We start from the raw sequence: 18,066 nt of genomic DNA on the forward strand, positions 1-18,066 counted from the left end.
GCACCGTACCCCCCCCACCCGCTCAGGGGGCTGGTTTTGCTGGCAGCCCACTCACTCTGACATCTCTCCATTAGTGCATGTATACATCCTGATCATGTGTGTGTGTAGTTCAGGACTGTGTGTAAACTGTCATTTCCCCATAGGGGATCAACAAACAGATTCAAATTAAATTAAGATATCTATAAACAAATTTCAGTCCTCTTACATGAAAACTTTGCTGCAATTTGCTATGTGTAAAGATTCATTTTACATATTGCTAAATTGTCTTGCCCTATACATTTTTAAATATGTTTTAATTGCTATGGATTATGTTCCCTGGCAACGTTAGTCCATGAAGTGCTTCATGCAAAGCAGAGGACTGACTGTAGACAAAAACAAGCCTCGTTTTCGAGTTGATTGTTTGAACATGCAACCAACTTGATGATCTGTCTCTAAAGTTCACCACACTCTGGTTATATCTTTAAAAGCGCTAATAGAATTGCACATAATTTGTCGCAAAGAAGTGTTGCAATCAGAGTCACCAATAAGATGATTTTTCTCTCAGTGCCACCTTAATTTCAAAGATGCCATGTTGACAGACCAAAATGCCAGACCTCTTCCATTACAAAACTTACTTCTGAGCCAATGTGGTGTTTTTTTTACTACACCTGGTTTGCCTTCATTTTTGCACAATAATTTAAAAAAAAATCCCTAAATCAACTTCTAAACTCTGATTAGGACCAAAGACCACCTTCTGCTTCTCTTGGAACTTCTTCCTACGTTAAGAAAGAAAACTGAACCTGCTTCTGTGGAAACAATATCTGACAGCCAGGGAAAAAAAAGAAAATGGCTTTCTCACCCATAATGATTGAATCCATCTAATATTACTGTGCTCTGCAACACTTACCCAGGTTGTTCAATATCAGGATCTTCATTATGTAACACTTGGTGTCCCACAGGATTAGGGAGTAATTACATGAAATGAATACTTTAATTATGTAGACTATTCTGATAACTGCATATTTGCCCTTGGTGTAGTTTGTATTCCTGGATCCTGAGCACATTCTCCACAGATCATGAAACCGAAATCTACCCTCGCCACTTCCGTTCTATTTTGGGGGGGGGGGGGGGGGGGGGGGTTGGGATTTCACAAGGGAGTTGACTCTATTGATAATGATGTGACTACTGCAGGCGTACCTTCCTCTGGGATTTGTCCTTACATGAATGGCCTATGGAGTTATTATCTGTAGAGATAATGACTTTTCTTTTTTTTTTGGCTGCTTTACCGGCCAAGGTCCTAAAAATGAGGCCAGAAACCAAATTCCTGCTCCAAATTGTCTGAACAAGGATAAAACCCCAGTAGATTTGTGTCACGTCTTAGGTTTTCATCGGTATTTGACATGCTCGTACTACAGTAATAGAATTTGACTAATGCATCATGAAGTATAGATTTAGAAAGATCCCTTTGGCATTTTCAGTATATGTACAGAAAGCTACATTGGGTCAACTAGCGTCCTGAACGTAAAACGTATCAAAGTGCTTACAAGCTGAGACAAGAGAAACAAATGTTTCTCTTTTTTGTACTAATAATAATAATCTCTCACAGAAATATGTTGTATATCATTCAGAACTCATTGTCAAATGAATGAATTAAGTTTCAGCAGAGGGCAGGAATGTCTGAAAGTGGTGACATCAGTGAATAAGGTGCAGCACCCTCATTTTGGCTTGGGTCCAGAATGTTATGCACATACAGAGATATTTGATTTATTTCAATAAAAGACAGAAGGCTTGGACTATTTGTTGAGTGAGGATTGAGTTTGCAATATATTTGTGAGAAAGATATTTCAGCTTTTTACTCTGGGTATTTGTCAAATATCTTGTATTTGATATACACCCATTCAAAGAAATGTATTGAGACAACCTTTTTAACTTTTAAGTTTTTGTAGAACTGCCTCAATTTTTCCGAATTAGATCAAAAATGACTTGTAGACACTTTTGTTGTATTTTGTTTTAAGTTCATATTTTACATATTTAATGTAACTCAATGTTGTCTCATACGTTTTATGCCATCTTGGCCAGGTCGGCATTGCAAATGAGAATTTGTTCTCAATCGGCTTACCTGGTTAAATCAAAACTAAACAATTATGCATGTAAATTAATGGGGATATTTGCTCATCAGTTGCCTTCGTCAGGCATGGTAACTGTGGACCAGAGCACAACTGGGATTCACATTACCAATGATTACCTCATTGTACACACTGAGCCAATCTTACACGTCTTATTTAATGCTCCAATTACCTTCAAATGTGATTGTGACAGATTTTACTCTACATTTACACTTCAGTTAGAAGATATCTTCAATTGTATTGAAATTACGACTTAATAATTAATACTTATATTGTCTTCTTCTCATTACTATTATGTGATATCAATACTTTTCATACAAATTATTTAATGATCATTGTTGGATTGTGATTGAAGATTACCAGCAACTGCTTCTCTGTACTTGTTGCACACATGATAAGAATAATAGTAAATTATAAAAGCTAATATTATTGTAAATTGCTGCCTTAGAGTGACTAAAATGGGGGTGGCAGTAGCTCAGTCCGTAGGGCGTTGAGCTGGGAACCAGAGGGTCGTTGATTCAAGACCCCGTATGGACCAAAGTACGGAGTGATTGGTAGCTGGAGAGATGCCACTTCACCTCCTGGGCACTGAAAGGTGCCCTTGAGCAAGGCACCGTACCCCCCCCCAACCGCTCAGGGCGCTGGTCCAGCTGGCAGCCCACTCACTCTGACATCTCTCCATTTGTGCATGTAGAGGTCCTGAGCATGTGTGTATTTCAGGCTTGTATGTAGTGATTACTAACAAACAGCAAAATTGTAAATTCCCCACTAGCGATCAATAGCCAGTGTAAATTATTAAATCAATATTTTGTTAGTAATATTGCATCAAATAACATTGTGGCAATGAGATGTGTCGCTATATAAACCTACAGAGAATTATCACCTTAATCTGCACCTGCCCTCGACCTTTACAGAGTTTTATACAGTAACCTATAGCGTTTCAGCTCATTGTTATTAGATATTTCCCTTATGATTTGGTAGAAAACAAGGATTTGCCTGTTTAATAATTTAATGAAAGTTACATATTATTCAAACATTACAAACTTCAATAGTACAACAAGTAGATCCGACCAGACAATCTGATTGGTTAACTTGACATTTAGAACGTGCTCAAATCAGCATGACGGCGCGTTCACATTTCAGCACACCTGGCGCTTCACTGTAATTACCACTGCGCCGTTTCTGTGTCAACATTACGGAGTTGAATTAAAGAGTTTAAAAATTATATTCATGCACCTAGCTAAGTAATTCAGGAACCACAGTGGAACATTCATTCAGCATTCATATAGCTCTCTTACTACTATATGAAGTGATTCGTCGGATTAAAATGAGTTATTTGTTACAACGCTCTGAAGTTAACTTTCACTGGAGATGTTTTGGATTAGCTTGGCCGGTGAGCCGCTATCTTAAACATTAGCTGGTCGCTAAAAGGGATTTTTTGCGGACGTTAAGGAGGTATATCTGTCGATGGAAAACTTTTTTTCAGCAGATATATTAGTTACAACAAGATTGAGCTAGGAAAGCAGTTTGGTGTAGCTATACTGCATGTGCGGTAATTATTTACTTTGGGCAATCCCACGAGCTCTACAAAGCTAACTTTAGCTTAAGTAAGCTAGTTAGCTGCTGACTAACGTTTTATAAGGACAAGAAATTGTCTGTTTTAAGTTCGCGGACGTTTAGCTAGCTAGTATCTAAATTTATCCATGGAAAAATATTTATTTTCAGCAGATATCTTGGTTATGACGGGCTAGAGCTAGCAAAGCAGTTTGGTGTTTACGCTACATTTACGGTAATTATTCAGTTCGGGAAATCCCACAAGCTCTACAAATTGACTGGGTGACTAAACAGGGAGGGACTAGAAATCGTCTCGGTTGCTATTTTTATGAAGACAGTTTGCGTAAAAGGTTTATTTTGCTGGTAACCGTTGATGTATTCCCGCATACTTTCACATTTAACGTGATTATTGCCCTCCGCCGAGGTTTGTAATATTGCTATCGTGGCATTCATATAAGTATTATGAGCAAGCTGATTCTGTTAAGGGTAGGCTATGTTTTGCCAATTCATAGAGGAGCAAAGGTTCTTCTATGAAATCCTATGAGAACTTGCGTGAAAGCTAATGAACATCATCAGCTGTTAGATACATGCTAAGGGCAGATAATGCACAGATGTGTAGCCTGCAGTAGGCTATTTTACGATTTACATATTAACTGACAAAAAATGATTAGGCCTATCTACATAGTGCAGATCAATGCCACCACATGCTATATATGAAGCAGAATTCTTTTATTATTATTATGAGGAGTAGGAGGAGGAAACAGTTGGATATAGTTTGAAATAAGGGGGGTGGTCTGAATCTCGCTGTCCTTTATTGGCGTGGAAAAAAAGACAGACGCACTTTGGAGTTCAGTGCTGGGACGTGTAGTCCATTCATCCACCGTGCAGGCTGTGTGGCTCGGCGCTCCGCCCGACACCCTCTCCTCTCACCCCTACTTACTGTCGTGTCTCCTCTCCTGAACAGGTAAGACATTCGTCCAAGTCATTATGCAATGTAATAGTGTGCGATCTTTTGTGCAATACAATTTGTACGTGCATCTGCTACGACGCACATATAATCCACTGCCAATGTTTTTGCCATGCGCTTGCACAGGCAGTTGCCGTGCAACTGTAGGCTATAGGATGAGATGATCCCCCTTTGGTGTGCTTTATACGTCCACATACACCCAATTTTTTAAGCGTGAAAAAGAAAGAAAGTTAAGACTCAGGAGCTAACAGTGTAGTTTATTCAGTACCGGAGGGAAACATCGTGATTCTTTGCACATTCCACCAGGCTGCAGCGCACTGTTAAGAGGGACTTTTGGTACTCCGCGTTGTGGAGAGAGGCTACCGTCTAAGCAAGAATAAGTCAGTTTGCAAGACACACATGCGGTGTGCACATATGTGTAGAGGTAGAAGGGAAGAGCGCCTTTTCCTCTCCTCCTTTCATCACTATTTAGAGGACCACGTTGACGCGCAAGAGACACCTGCAGCGGGGGATCAGAGATTGTGAACAGAGGCTTCCTCAAAGTGGGTTTTCATAGACTACGCTGGTGTCCTTCGCGTGTGTTATCATGATAAATACAGTGAGAAATATGAAATAATCGAAATGTACACTCATGGGTTTGTGGTCAATACCTTGATAGAATTATTGGAAAGCTTATCCTTAGAAGAGTTTTGCCTACCTACACTACAGTGTGTGTGTGTGTGTGTGTGTGTGTGTGTGTGGGTGTGTGTCCTGGATATGCTGTTACGATGTTTTAAGCCGGTTATGTTGCTTTGATTATGTTTTGTGCCCCCCCCCCCCCCCCACACACACACCACACAGACACTGACAACCACACAATTGCTCACCCCTTCCCACCCAGGAAGGACATTAATTTTGACATTAGCCATATTCACTCAAATGCAGACCCCCCCCCCCCACACACACACCCCCAAAATGATATCCAATGATCACACTCCTCTGTCACTTAGTCCAGTGAAATGATGATTAATATGCCACTTTGTGGCTTAATTTCTAAGCACTGGCTTAATAAACCTGCCACGTTCATGTAGCCCCGTCGATTACTCTCAGGAGGGTCATCTAGAGAATACATATGGGCCCCTTCACATCCTCATATCACCTCATATTGACAGTGGCAGGCAGATTTAAAAAAAAAAAACGAGACAATGCACTGCATAAACAACTCACAACAGTATCATTTTGTTCTTGTTCCACCAGGAATGCAGTGTTGTCTGCGTAAAAAATACAGCTGATACACCAACATAGAGTTTAATCTGTCCGCTGCCGTATACGTCATCATTGCCTGCAAAATGAGCACGTATGCAATGTTTTCCAGTTTTGTGTCTTCTAGGTATGTCTCGGGGGGGGGGTTTCTGGAGGAACCTAAGCTAAATTAGGACTCGTTAAACCATTGTTTCATCCAACAGAGATGAACACAATGACAAACCGTTCAAAAATGACACATTTGAAAGTGTGGGTGAATTATATTATTTGTTTTGGTTGATGTAAAGGCATCCCGTACATGTCAGTGTATTCCTCCACATTTCAGAATAGAAACCTTGTTTTTTGGGGTTATCACTTCATGCTGCTGCCTGGGTTCTCTGGGTTTTTGCTCAGCAGCGGCACTCTGAACAGGTAGGTAGCGCGGGCTGAAGGCTAATCTTCACAGGGGTGATAGAGATAACAGTGATGTATGGAGCGGATAGGTTGGTTTAACACCCAGAGCTGACTGTTGTCTAGTGGGGTCAGGCCTGTGATACCGGAGTACTGCTTCAGCCAGCTCCTCTCATGCCTGGGATTTGGCAGTCTTAATAGCTGCAGGTGGATACAAGCAGAGGCAGCCCCTGTATTCACAGGCGGCCGATGCCTTGATGAATGCTGTGTTGCTGCTCAGGCATCTGTCAGTCGCTTCTGCTCTCCAAATAAAATACGTCCTTGGCCGGCAGCCAGACAGGCAGCCAGTGGATACTGTGACATGGGTTATGTTGCGTTTTACAGTTAAGTTTCACTGCAAAACTGATGGCTGTTTGTGTCCTAAAGGAGAAGCTACTCCTGGAAATTATCTTAGTTGCACAACCACATCTCTACTGTCTATTGGTGTGAAGTTATGACATGACCATCTTGTAGAGTATATAAAACTACACGTGGACTGTTTGGTTAATATATATCTAATAGCGATAGATAGATAGATAGATTTTTATTGATCCCAAAAAATTGGAAATTCCAGTGTTACAACAGCAAAATATCAAAAACACAGCACAGAATGAACATGAAATAACATGATATAATATACAAGTTGCACTATTATGTATATTTTTTTTATTTTAACGATGTAATGTGTAACTATGTGCAATGTGATGTAAAATAATCAAACTGATCCACTTGCACTATGCACATTTTCAAATCATGAATTTGGATCATATTATATTGTTAATAATATGACATGAATGTCACAATTACACTAAAATGCAAGTAATGATAATAAATTATCCATCCATACTATACACCAATTTTGACAATCTACATTATATTTTATGGATCAAATTATCTCCTGACGTCTAATAAAAGTTTATCCCTGCAGTCATCTGCAAAGCATCTTTTCAATCTCTAGAATATTTAGCCTTGTGAGTGAGCTAATTTGTAATATCAAAAAAACATCTACAGGTTTATTATGTCTCCTGGGTCCTGCTGTTTGCCAGCGTCCTCATACTGCAGCCAGGAGGAAGGACTGGACAGAGAGATATCCATCAAACGTGACCAGATCACACCTAAGAGGCCCACAGGCTTGAGATTAAAAGTAATTTTTCTTTATTAGAAATAACCTTTTGGTCAAGGTAGCTCGAGTTACTTAATGAAAGAATGCACACCAGAGACAGATGTTGTCATTCATTTGATTGTTGTCAGTTTCGGAAGAATCCAGAGAGGAAGTGGGATTATTATGGTGTGATTATTGATCGGCTGATGTCTGTCAGCGTGCAGTTCAATATTTTGGGATTACAAATGTCACCAGCAAAACATAGGCTGCTCCTTCACTGAAGTTGCCGGTGTGGAAGTCTTTTGGATTTCCGGTGAGCGCCAGCCATCCCATAGATTTCCCAAGGGGAGTTGAGGTGACGCCCAACTATGCGCTGCGCTAACCCCGGTGTCGTGCACTGCTCGGATTCGCAGCTTTGCTCTGCGCTAAAAGTTCAGATTATTTCAATTTTCTTTGACCCAGATGCCGCTGGCCTTTCCAAAGCGCAACCAATGACATGACAGCATGTTGTTACCTAGCAACGGGAAATACTGTAGCTTCCTTGCCCCCCTTGATGACGAATACCTGCGCTGTCCTTTGCTCTCTGTGCTTTGCTCTGCGCCCAGAGATCAATCATCATCTCATCACGTGTAGGCGGCTTTAGGCTGAACTGAATGGATGGCTATCATAGGGACTACTTTACCTATCAGCCAGTAAACCTATCATCAGTGGGGAGTTATTTTTGGACTGTTCTGTTCATCTGTTTCATACTAGTGAAACAAGATGAAAGAAACTCAAATATTTAATTTACAATTTTATTGAACAGAAAAAGCAGCAAATTGTCACATTTATGAAGCTGGAACAGGACAATGTTTGACATTTCTGCTTAAAGTTATTAATTTTAGTTGCAGATTAACTAACTAATCATTTCAGCTTGAGTTACTTCCTGACCCTAACTATCTCAAACAGCCTGTTCAACCAAATAAAATATTTTATTTACAGTACAAACTTTTCTTTTACTCAGCGTTTCAATTCATGTGTAAGGCTTCCAAGAGCTGCTGACCCTAAAAAACATAGAAGAGTCTGAAATTTAGTGTAGAGGTATTCTGACCCACAATGATCCAAATATTGCTTCAGATGCTTTTCTAGCCTGAGAAGAATGTAATTCTGCAGAAAAAAACAACAACTGAGAAGACTACTCTATATTAGCCCAGGCCAATATTGCAGTTAGGGATTTATCAACATACTAACAGAGATAAAGGCAGCAAAAGTAGCGAGGTGATGTTCAGAGGGAGGCTGAAGGTGCAGTGTGAGGACATGTGGTGGGGGGGGCAGGAGGCCAGGTAAGCAGGACAGAGTGGTGACCTTCACTCCCTGATAGAGACTGACAGAAGCTTGATGGAGGCTGTGCAGCCACAATCACGCTGAATCATTTCTGACATGGAGCTGCAAGGCGCCTTACGGCCAGGAAGGAGCATTTTACACCACAGTATTGGAATAAGATGAGATCCAACTTTGTTGTCGGAAAATGTTCTTGCATCGTCGGCTTCAACAATCGACAGATAACATAACAAACGCAAACATCAAAAACATCTGCATGGTCACCCAAAAAGAGCATTTGACACGCCTTTCCCACACACACACACCCACACACACACCACATCAAAACGTAATATCATATGTAGTTGTTATGATTGCAGCTCCACAATGGTTTGCATATCACATGTTCGTTGGATGAGCCGGGGGGTGTGGAGGGGGTCGTAGTCCAAGTATGATGGATGTATGGGGGGGAGGGGGGGATTTTTCCCTGCAATTTGGTCTGAAGGAGAAAATAAATGAAATAGCCTGACCAACAGCCGCTTCAAGGTTTGTATGGAAAGAAGATTTTTAGCTCAGTGGCTTGATACCAAAGTTGCACTTGTCAACTGTTGAGTTAAGAAGGTAGTGTATCCTGTGCAGTGCAACATGTTAACTGTTCACACCTTGGTTTGATTTGTTTTGATTTGTAATTTGCTTTTCTCAGCATAATTGTTACCTTTGTGTGATCTGCCTTTGTCTAATGCTCTCTGGCAGAAGAAGCCCGGCTTATGAATAAATCAGAGCCCTCACTTTCACTGCTTTGAAGGATGGAAAATGGAATTACCATGTTCTGTACCACACTGAACTAACTACTTTCATCTTTTGATGCCCTCCCATGTGCTAAAAATAGACTGCAGAAAAGTGCTTCCTGTACATTGCATCAGTAAACAGATACACACTTTCATAAATAATTCCTGTTCATGTAGTCTTTTTTTCACAACAGTTTTAACAATCAACTATTCACATGAACCGGTTTTTCAGTTATTGTATCAGGATTTGGCACAAATCAACTTGAATTGAGTATCTTATGTAAGATGGCCACCTTCCCTCAGTGGTCAGCCATGGTTTAAGCCTAATCTTTTTTAGCCTTGCAACATATTTGTGTTTAGAAACCAGCAGATTATTTTTCTGTCAGATCTTTCCCAAGAAATATATTGTGTCAAAAGGGGGATTTGTTGATTAAATGTTTGTCAGGAAGCAGATTTTTAACTGTGTTTCTTTAGATATTTTTGTACCTCTGCACCAGTGAAAATATTCCAGATTTAGAATTTTATAATAACGTCTAACTGCAGTCCAGCCCTGGATTACCAAACCAATGTTGGAAGTAACCGCTCACAAAAGAATTAGGTGAGGAAGTTTTATTTGCCGGGTTGGTTCGCTATCAGCGGAACCATTCAAGACAAGCCACAGAGAAGTTTGGAAATGTACAAGCAGGCTGTAAGGTGTGAGGGAAAGATGACTGAGGATAATACCTCACAAAGAAGATGGGAGCCGAGCTTAGTTTCCTCGAACAAATCCTCTGTTGCCCCCGGAATCACTAACACATTAGTGGCAGCGCACTTTTCCAAAGCAGACGCCGCTTCAATTCGAGCAACACCTGCGTCAACACAGATAGAAAGGACGCCTGTAATATGAACCTGTCACACAGACACATTGCAAACTCTTGAATAGATGGTGTTCATAGCAGTTGGAGTATCAGCTCATCCTTAGAATAGAAATCCAAAAAAAGGTGTTTTGGGGTGAATAATTTATGTCCTTTTTTCCCTGTTTATAAGTTGAGCGATGTTTGGATTTTTGGAAGCTAAAACAAGACTGACAGTTGCTTAGTCAGATAAAACATCGACTTGCATTAAGTGGTCGTTTTTCCCAACTGAGGAAATAGGTGACTTAGTGGAAAGTTTGGAGCAGCTTTGTGCCTTAGAGCAATGTGGCTTTGGCTATTTGGAATAAGAAGCTTCTGTATGTGATGGTAGTGTATGTTTTATCCCTTGCTTTCACATCATTTTCCTGCTAATATACACAGCTAATAGTTTCCCGTGCAAGGAGCCTAAAAACTTCACAACAGCAGCAGGATAAGTCACACAAACGGAGTTGTATAGTTCTCACATGACAACAATGACTATTGGAGTCCTCTGCAGTGATAAATCACCATATATAGCCCATATACATACCATGTATATAGCTATATCATCACTTTCATTTATGAGGACATGACTTTGCAGAATTTTTCATCTTTATGGACCGCATGTCATTGCAATTCAAAGCTGAACATGAGTACAATGTCAGCCAGGAGTGCTCTGTGATGGAGAGGTCTTTCTAGAAAGGACAGTTTGTGTTTCTCTCCAGGTAGTCTTGCATTGCCAGACCTTCCTCCACAGCGCTGTGGAGGAGGGTCTCACGAGTGCACACAGTATTCCGGGATTGGAGAAAAACGTGCTCCGGTTTATTGGTATTTCTTTAAATCAATCTCAATTGCCTTCGGCCGTATAGAGCAACAGCGCCTCTGCAAAATAGCCTCAGTTGGTCATCCATGTAGAGGACATTGAAATAAAGAAACAGAAAGATTTTTGTATTTAAATGTAAAGCTAGTTGTATGTCAGAAAGACAACCATATTAAATTAATTTCTTCATTTCTCTCCTATTGTTGGTCTCCTGCCTTTGTGTTGAGGAAATGTATACATTACAGTACATACCTTGACCAACAAGCTGTGTAGCACCCTCTTCACCTTCCTTTGCCTCTTCTTAATCAAAGCAGCATACTGTAGAATAAGTTAATGGAAATTACTTTCTATCTATCATATCCTGTCTCAAATCCTAACCGAACACTGTCCGTGCGTGTGAGGTTTCATGAATCCATGTGCCTCTTGATGCTTCATGCAAACCGCATACCTATTTTAATACTCATGTATTCAGCCTCAGCTTCGATTAAGATTGGTTCTGATCAAGTGTGACACTCGCTAAATGATCGTGATAGATTTTGACAATCAGCCGCTTTCTTTGTGCATGGCTCGTAATGGAAAACTATTAATCTAATAAGCACACTCCGAGGTGTGTGTGTGGTTCTTGGGGGCATGCTGTGTGTGTGCGTGCGTGCGTGCGCTATTTTCACATCTGGATACTCCGATTGTGATGCAATCTAATTTTGTGATGTGGTAACGTCACCTCAGCACTGAACATAATGTCAGAAGCCCACTCAGTGCAGCTCTGCAAGAAGTATGTAATTGAGAGAGTGCCCAAGGGAATTTGATGGGGATATTGAGAATCTCATAATGATATCTACTATACAAGCTATTTTCCACAAATGGCCCAGTAATATAGCTTTAAACTTTGGGAATGCAATGCTTACCTTGCAGAGACACCTGAATCTCATGTACAAGTCAGATTCTCTGCGGATTCTGTGCACGTACTGCATCAGTCAGCTGCTTCTATATCAAACCTCCATGAGCTTGTATGTTCGGCTGCACGCAACATTAGAAAAATGAATGAATGCGGGGAGCCTAATGAGAGCTTCCTTACCATTAAAGAGAGTTTCCAGCACCGCTCTCTTGTAATCTACAGAGTCACATAAACGGTGAACCTTGGCAGCCTGCAGCGTGATTAATGCACTGCACACTAAATGGATTTGCAATGAACCAATCGTGGGATGAGCTGCTTACAGTTGCATTAAACTGGTACCTTGACAGAAGTGTGAGTCTTCCTGCTCCTTTATGTGAGAATTTGCATGGCAAATAGCCACTGCAGGCTCAATCGTGTGGATTTGTGTGACCAGAGTGAGTCATCCATCACAAACGCAGACGTTTTTAGACCGCATGGCGGGCTCCTCGCTCTCTGGAGCAGGTCAGCTGGTCAAAGGCCTGTTTGTCTTCTGTTAGGTGTCTGTCCCTGCAGCCTGGCTGTGTTGCTTTGGTATCCTTTGGCACTGTCAGTCAACCGGCCCTGTGACCTGCACCGTATCCCCCTGACTTACCAAGGCCATAGTCCCAGCCGCAGCCCATCTCCCAGCACAGCTCCTCAAGATATATTTCTCTCCCAGACATCTCATATCCTTTGCACAATGAAAAATAGCTCCTGACATCTGTGATTATTCTAAACCTTTAAACTGTCTTTTCCTATAACACTTACTGACTTGTGATAGATTAAGCTTTATCTTCCCGGCCACATTGCACCTCCTTTTTCTTTGCACCGGATTGTTTATGTTTGTGTCTGTCTAGAAAAAGCCTCTCCAGGAATTCATCAATGCGCTTTGTCCTAATATCTGGGCAGCATGAAAACAGGCTGCAAGGTCTAAAAGATTAGGACTGTGGCCATCCTTCAATCCCACTACTGATTGTGCAGTGAGATTTCATTAGCCACAGGAATGTTCTTATACTTTTGTCTTAGAGCAAAATTGTGTTCCAGAACAGAATAGCATACACTTTTTATTGTCCAGCAACCCGGAAAATCATCGGAATGATATCACCGCATACAGCAAATCTCATCACACCATTTTTTGTGTTTTGGATTTTTGTAAAATTGTACAGCAATTAATACATACGCAGCATGCATTCAATGCAGAATGCAGAATAATGCAGTTTGCTCATGGTCTTTTGTTGCACTAAGAACAAAAACTCCCCTGTAGGTCTTTTTTTGTTTGGCAGGGGTACTCTCTGTCTCTTTAGTTTACAGGAGAGAGTCGGATGGAGCTGGTGTTGATTTCTGAAACTTACCTTTTCTCCACTTCTACCTGTGTGCCCAGCTGGCTGCCTGCCTCATTCCTAATGGCTGTGCAGGGCATTTGTCACAGTCCGCAGCAACGGTTCAACTATGTAGAACTTTTAAACGCGAGCATGCCAAGCGTTGCGTTAAGCCTGCACTTTGGTCGGCGTGACACAAGGGCACGGCGGCCGAGTTGTCGCGTCCAAATTGAAGGACTGCAAGTCCTGAAGCCGTTGCAGGAGTAAATCTATCTGCTTTATTTATAAAGCTGAGCTAAAGTCAATGAATAGAATCCGTACATATGCCTTAGTCTTTTGTAGATTACTGACAGCCATGTTGACCTGGTAGCATCCTCAGTCCCTCTGTGTGTCTTGTAAGCAAACTATAATGGGTTCTGTTCTGTGGATGGGAAAAGATGTTTGCAGACAACCCTCCCCATGCACTTAGCCAGGGTAAGAGTCATTTAGGGTTTTAGACCCTGGCATTTTGGGTATTGGTCTGTAATGCTGTTTATGTATTCGGCACAGCACAGGCATTAAACTGAAATACATTTAGTCTTAATAGAAAACATGTCCTGAAGATGCAACAGCATTAGTGTGTATTTACTGTATGTAAATAACCGGACCTCTGTCTGAATGACCACCCAAATGGAAAAGTCACAATACTTCCTAAAGAAATGCCGTTGTTAGAGTTGACCTGTACGGCTATGATTAGATTATAGGCTTCATGTCAGGTGCTTTTGTTGTGGGGAGGGGAGGGGGGGGGGGGGGGGGGGGGGGGGGGGTTGCTGTGTGTGATGAGTGAAGTCACTGCCCTGTGTGGTGGAGAAGGATGGATGGCCTCAGAGTACAAGGTCTAGGAGAAATGTGCCCACCGTGCCGTTAGGGGATAGGGAGGAGATGATTCATTTTCAGCATCACTTCACCCGGGATGATCTCATTACTTTGTGCGAGTGGACAGTCCCAGCGATGAGAGCTCGGCAGGTCCACATAGCCTCCACCGTGAGAGGCGTGTCATAAATGGCATTACACGCTCTTCTGCTGTTTGTGTATTTATTATTGAATCTAATAAAAAAATATGGAGGAGCACACATTTATTTGTGGTGTCATTTCAGATTTATTGTATGCAATGTGTTAGGGATTGTGTCACTAAAAGGTCTTCCTGATTCAAAAATATGTAATATTTTTATTTTATCTGCCTTTTTAATTTAAAGCCTATTTTATTTGTTAAGATTATTAACAAGTCAAATTCATAAATAATGAAAATGCTTTTATAACAAACATTCACCTGCTGAAAAATTTCTATTCTAATGTAGATGGTTAGGCGTAAACACTGTTTTATATTTAGTGTCCTTTTTCTGTTTACATAGCTTGTTAACATATACTATATATGCATAATACATCTTTTATCTGGATGACAGATTTATAGCCAGAGTGTTTTAATTATAACACAAATAGAAGATTGAATAATCAGAACATCTGGAAGGCTTCAAGGCTTTGAACATGAAGAACAAAGATTATCACACCTGTGTACTCATTAAAATGAGATGCAACTTCAAATCTGAGTTGCACGTCATTTTTTAAAGTGTGCAGTGGGGCAAGCGCACCGAATCTCCATAACTGATGTTATTGATGTTAGGGTTTCAGAGGATGTAGGACACAAAGGCAGAGACTTACAGGTAGCGTAGGTTTGCCAGAAGATTTAATAAATAAATCACAGTCCGAACGGTGTCCTGATTACAGCAGGCAGAGTAACAAGCAGGTACAGGCAGAGTCCACAAACTGGAACAGGATTAACAAAATTCCAGGAACACCGAGACCAAAAGGGGTAGACAACACACACTCTCACAACGAACATCATAAACAGTACATACAATAATCCGACAAGCAACAAAGACAGAACAGAGACTACACAGGTTAATGAGAAAATAAGGAACAGTTGACTCTAGGCTGGGGAAACAGGTGAAACGCATAAGACAATCACAAGGGCGGGGAAACTAAAAAAGAGATTAAAAAAGAGACTTCAAAATAAAACCGGAAAAAGAAACGTACAACCAAGACAATGGACCATTTTATTGATCCATACCCACACTTTAGCTTATAGGAAAATCACTGTTATGAAAATGAGGATGCTTGTCTTACCATGTTTAATTAGGACATTGGTTATTCAATGCATATTTGGATTATGGGGGACAGTGGTGGAAGAAATACTCAAATACTTGAGTTTTTGAAAAAGGAACAGTCTGGTAAGTTCAGAAAGGTATATGACTTTACTGTGATGCAGCCTTTAAAACCAGGAAAAGACGACGCTTGTGTCATATTATGATACCTAGTCTCATATCACAATATCGATATAATAATGATATATTGCTACTTTCTTCATATACGGAGACTTACATAGGAGGGCAGTGTAATCCAGCTTGTGTTTTGATTTTTTTTTTTTAAGATTTCTTAAATGATGAAAAAATGTTAGATTCCCCATGTTTGGTGAGGGACAAACAATTGGAGCTATAGCTTAGGCACGTAAGCCAATAAAAAAGGTATGTTCATGCTGAATGTAGATGTTCTTAAGTGGACTTTTAGTATCTGCACTATTGACATTGTTTTTTATAAATGTAGATTCCAGTCACCTGCATGTCTCTAAATAGGGAGAAAAGACTATTCTGGCCTTGAAAGTTTTTTTATTTTATTTCATTGCATATGTTTTTCAATGTTCTGTGCAGTTTTCTTTTGTATAGCCTATTAGCATGCTTCTCTGTTTTCTAGTTTTAAACAAAGACACTGTTAAATGAGCCCACCTTAGTTTTTTTCCCCATTTTTAGATTTAAATTGTCCTATTAACTAAATATTGGATGGGCCATTTTGTTTTGCTTTTTTGTGTGGGGATTCTGCTGTGTTAGAGGGGGAACTGACTGGCAGAGAAGCCATTCTGCATGTGTTCCTTGTGTGGTTTGAGCTATTTTAGTGTTGTGAATGGGCCATTGGAGTGTGTACTCTCTTGAATTGGTTTGTTTGTGGTGCTGGGTTTACCTCTGACAGTGCAGTTTAACCCCACCCTGTTTATTTGTTTAGTGGGTTTTTGATGGTTTGTAGTATACTGTTATGCCATCACTCTATATGGCCTGGATTCAATAATTAGCTCAATGATTCTGTAATAAAATCTTTATTTTTTGTATAGCAGTCTCTGATTCCCGGTAGTTCTTGGTCTCTGTGTTTGATATTTCTTGGTTACATTTACATGATCTAATACTTGGCATTGTTTAGGTCATGTGGCAATGTGTTTATAAGTATTATGGTTTTACGGGGCTTTGGTTTAGTATAGTGTTGTTTATTTTACCTTGTGTTTGAATTTTGGTCAATTTGGACTAGATTTTGATCTGGTGAGGTGAATTTCTGTTGATGTTAGGTATAAGAGCATGCATATTTGACTGTGTGAATGTTATTCTTGCCATGTAGTTCCATGGTAGTCTACACAAGCATCTGAAAAACTGTGTACCTCTTTTAGTGCATGTAATACAAATGAATATTTTCTTTTCCTAACTCATAAAGTGTGACGTTTGTGCAAAGCTGGACATGTCCTTGACCCGTAGTGCACGTTAGGGGTGCAAGATATGTTAACTCCACATTGTTATTGCAGTATATTGAAAGTGTTGCAATAAGTATGCAATATTTTGTGGAGCGCTGCGTCCTGTTCGTTGACTGCGTGGCTTAGCTGTGTTTGATTTAGAGCCCACTTGAAACGCTGTAATGAGCGTCATTTCATTGGCCACTCACTGGGTCACTTGCACATGTTGGTACATGTCGGCGCATGGGTGACAAACCCTATGGAGCCTACCACATAAATGCATATTTCGACAGAGTGACAATGTGTAAGTGAAGAAATAGAGCCAAACAAACAAAATGGAACAAGTCAGAAAAGAGAAAAAAGTTGTGTCCTGTTCTCTCGGCCGATATACAGTATATATATATTTTTTTAAATTCAGAAATGTAGTTATTTGTGTCCTCACTAAAATAATATAAGAATTTGTTTTTATTGTCACAGTTCTGATAAATAAAATGTATAAAAATACAAAGATATGAAACAGTCCTTTGAACAAAAACACAATAACAAAAAAAAATCAGTGTTGCCAACAGGGACGTTGTATTGCGCCCTCTGGTGGACAGACGACACAACACCAACACTCATAACGTGGTTGACCGTCCGTTTTTATTTAATTTTTTAAATAATAATTTATCAGAATCTTTTATTTGTCATTATAAATTATTTTGATGAATGGATTTTTTTTTTTTAAATGTATTGGCCATTATAAATGCTGATACTGATAGTTCGGGAAATATTCACAATACTAACTAATATTGGCCGATAAGATCGGCTCGCCAATATATTGGTTGGGCTCTAGTACCAGTCCATTATGACAGTTAGTTGAAATAAACCTTGTGTTGAATCTATTTTGATGCATTTTTCCGTACTTTTGTGTTTGTTTAAAAATATTGACATTAATATTGATATCACAATATCACATTTAGTCAATATCGTGCAACCCTAGTGCATGTAACATTATCTTGCAAAAAAATGCATTTTGCACTTGCAAAAAGAACTGTGAAATGCAAGTCACCAGAGTTTAGAGTTTACTA

The 18,066-nt window shown here is 40.1% G+C and overlaps 1 protein-coding gene and 1 long non-coding RNA gene across 3 annotated transcripts in view; both read left to right on the forward strand.

Moving 5' to 3' along the window:
- LOC116688124 (uncharacterized) overlaps window positions 1-3,227 on the forward strand; it is an 18,735-nt gene extending 15,508 nt beyond the window's left edge. Inside the window, exon 3 of the long non-coding RNA XR_004331715.1 lies at window positions 3,158-3,227. This is a non-coding gene — a long non-coding RNA (uncharacterized LOC116688124). The remainder of the gene's footprint in view (window positions 1-3,157) is intronic.
- A 1,263-nt stretch (window positions 3,228-4,490) lies between these two features.
- cntn6 (contactin 6) overlaps window positions 4,491-18,066 on the forward strand; it is a 101,585-nt gene continuing 88,009 nt past the window's right edge. For both annotated transcript variants that reach the window (XM_032514006.1, XM_032514007.1), the window contains exon 1: window positions 4,491-4,623. The gene's annotated coding sequence lies outside the window, so the exon portion shown is untranslated. The remainder of the gene's footprint in view (window positions 4,624-18,066) is intronic.

Source organism: Etheostoma spectabile, chromosome 4, assembly GCF_008692095.1.
Source record: "Etheostoma spectabile isolate EspeVRDwgs_2016 chromosome 4, UIUC_Espe_1.0, whole genome shotgun sequence".
Taxonomy (NCBI): domain Eukaryota; kingdom Metazoa; phylum Chordata; class Actinopteri; order Perciformes; family Percidae; genus Etheostoma; species Etheostoma spectabile.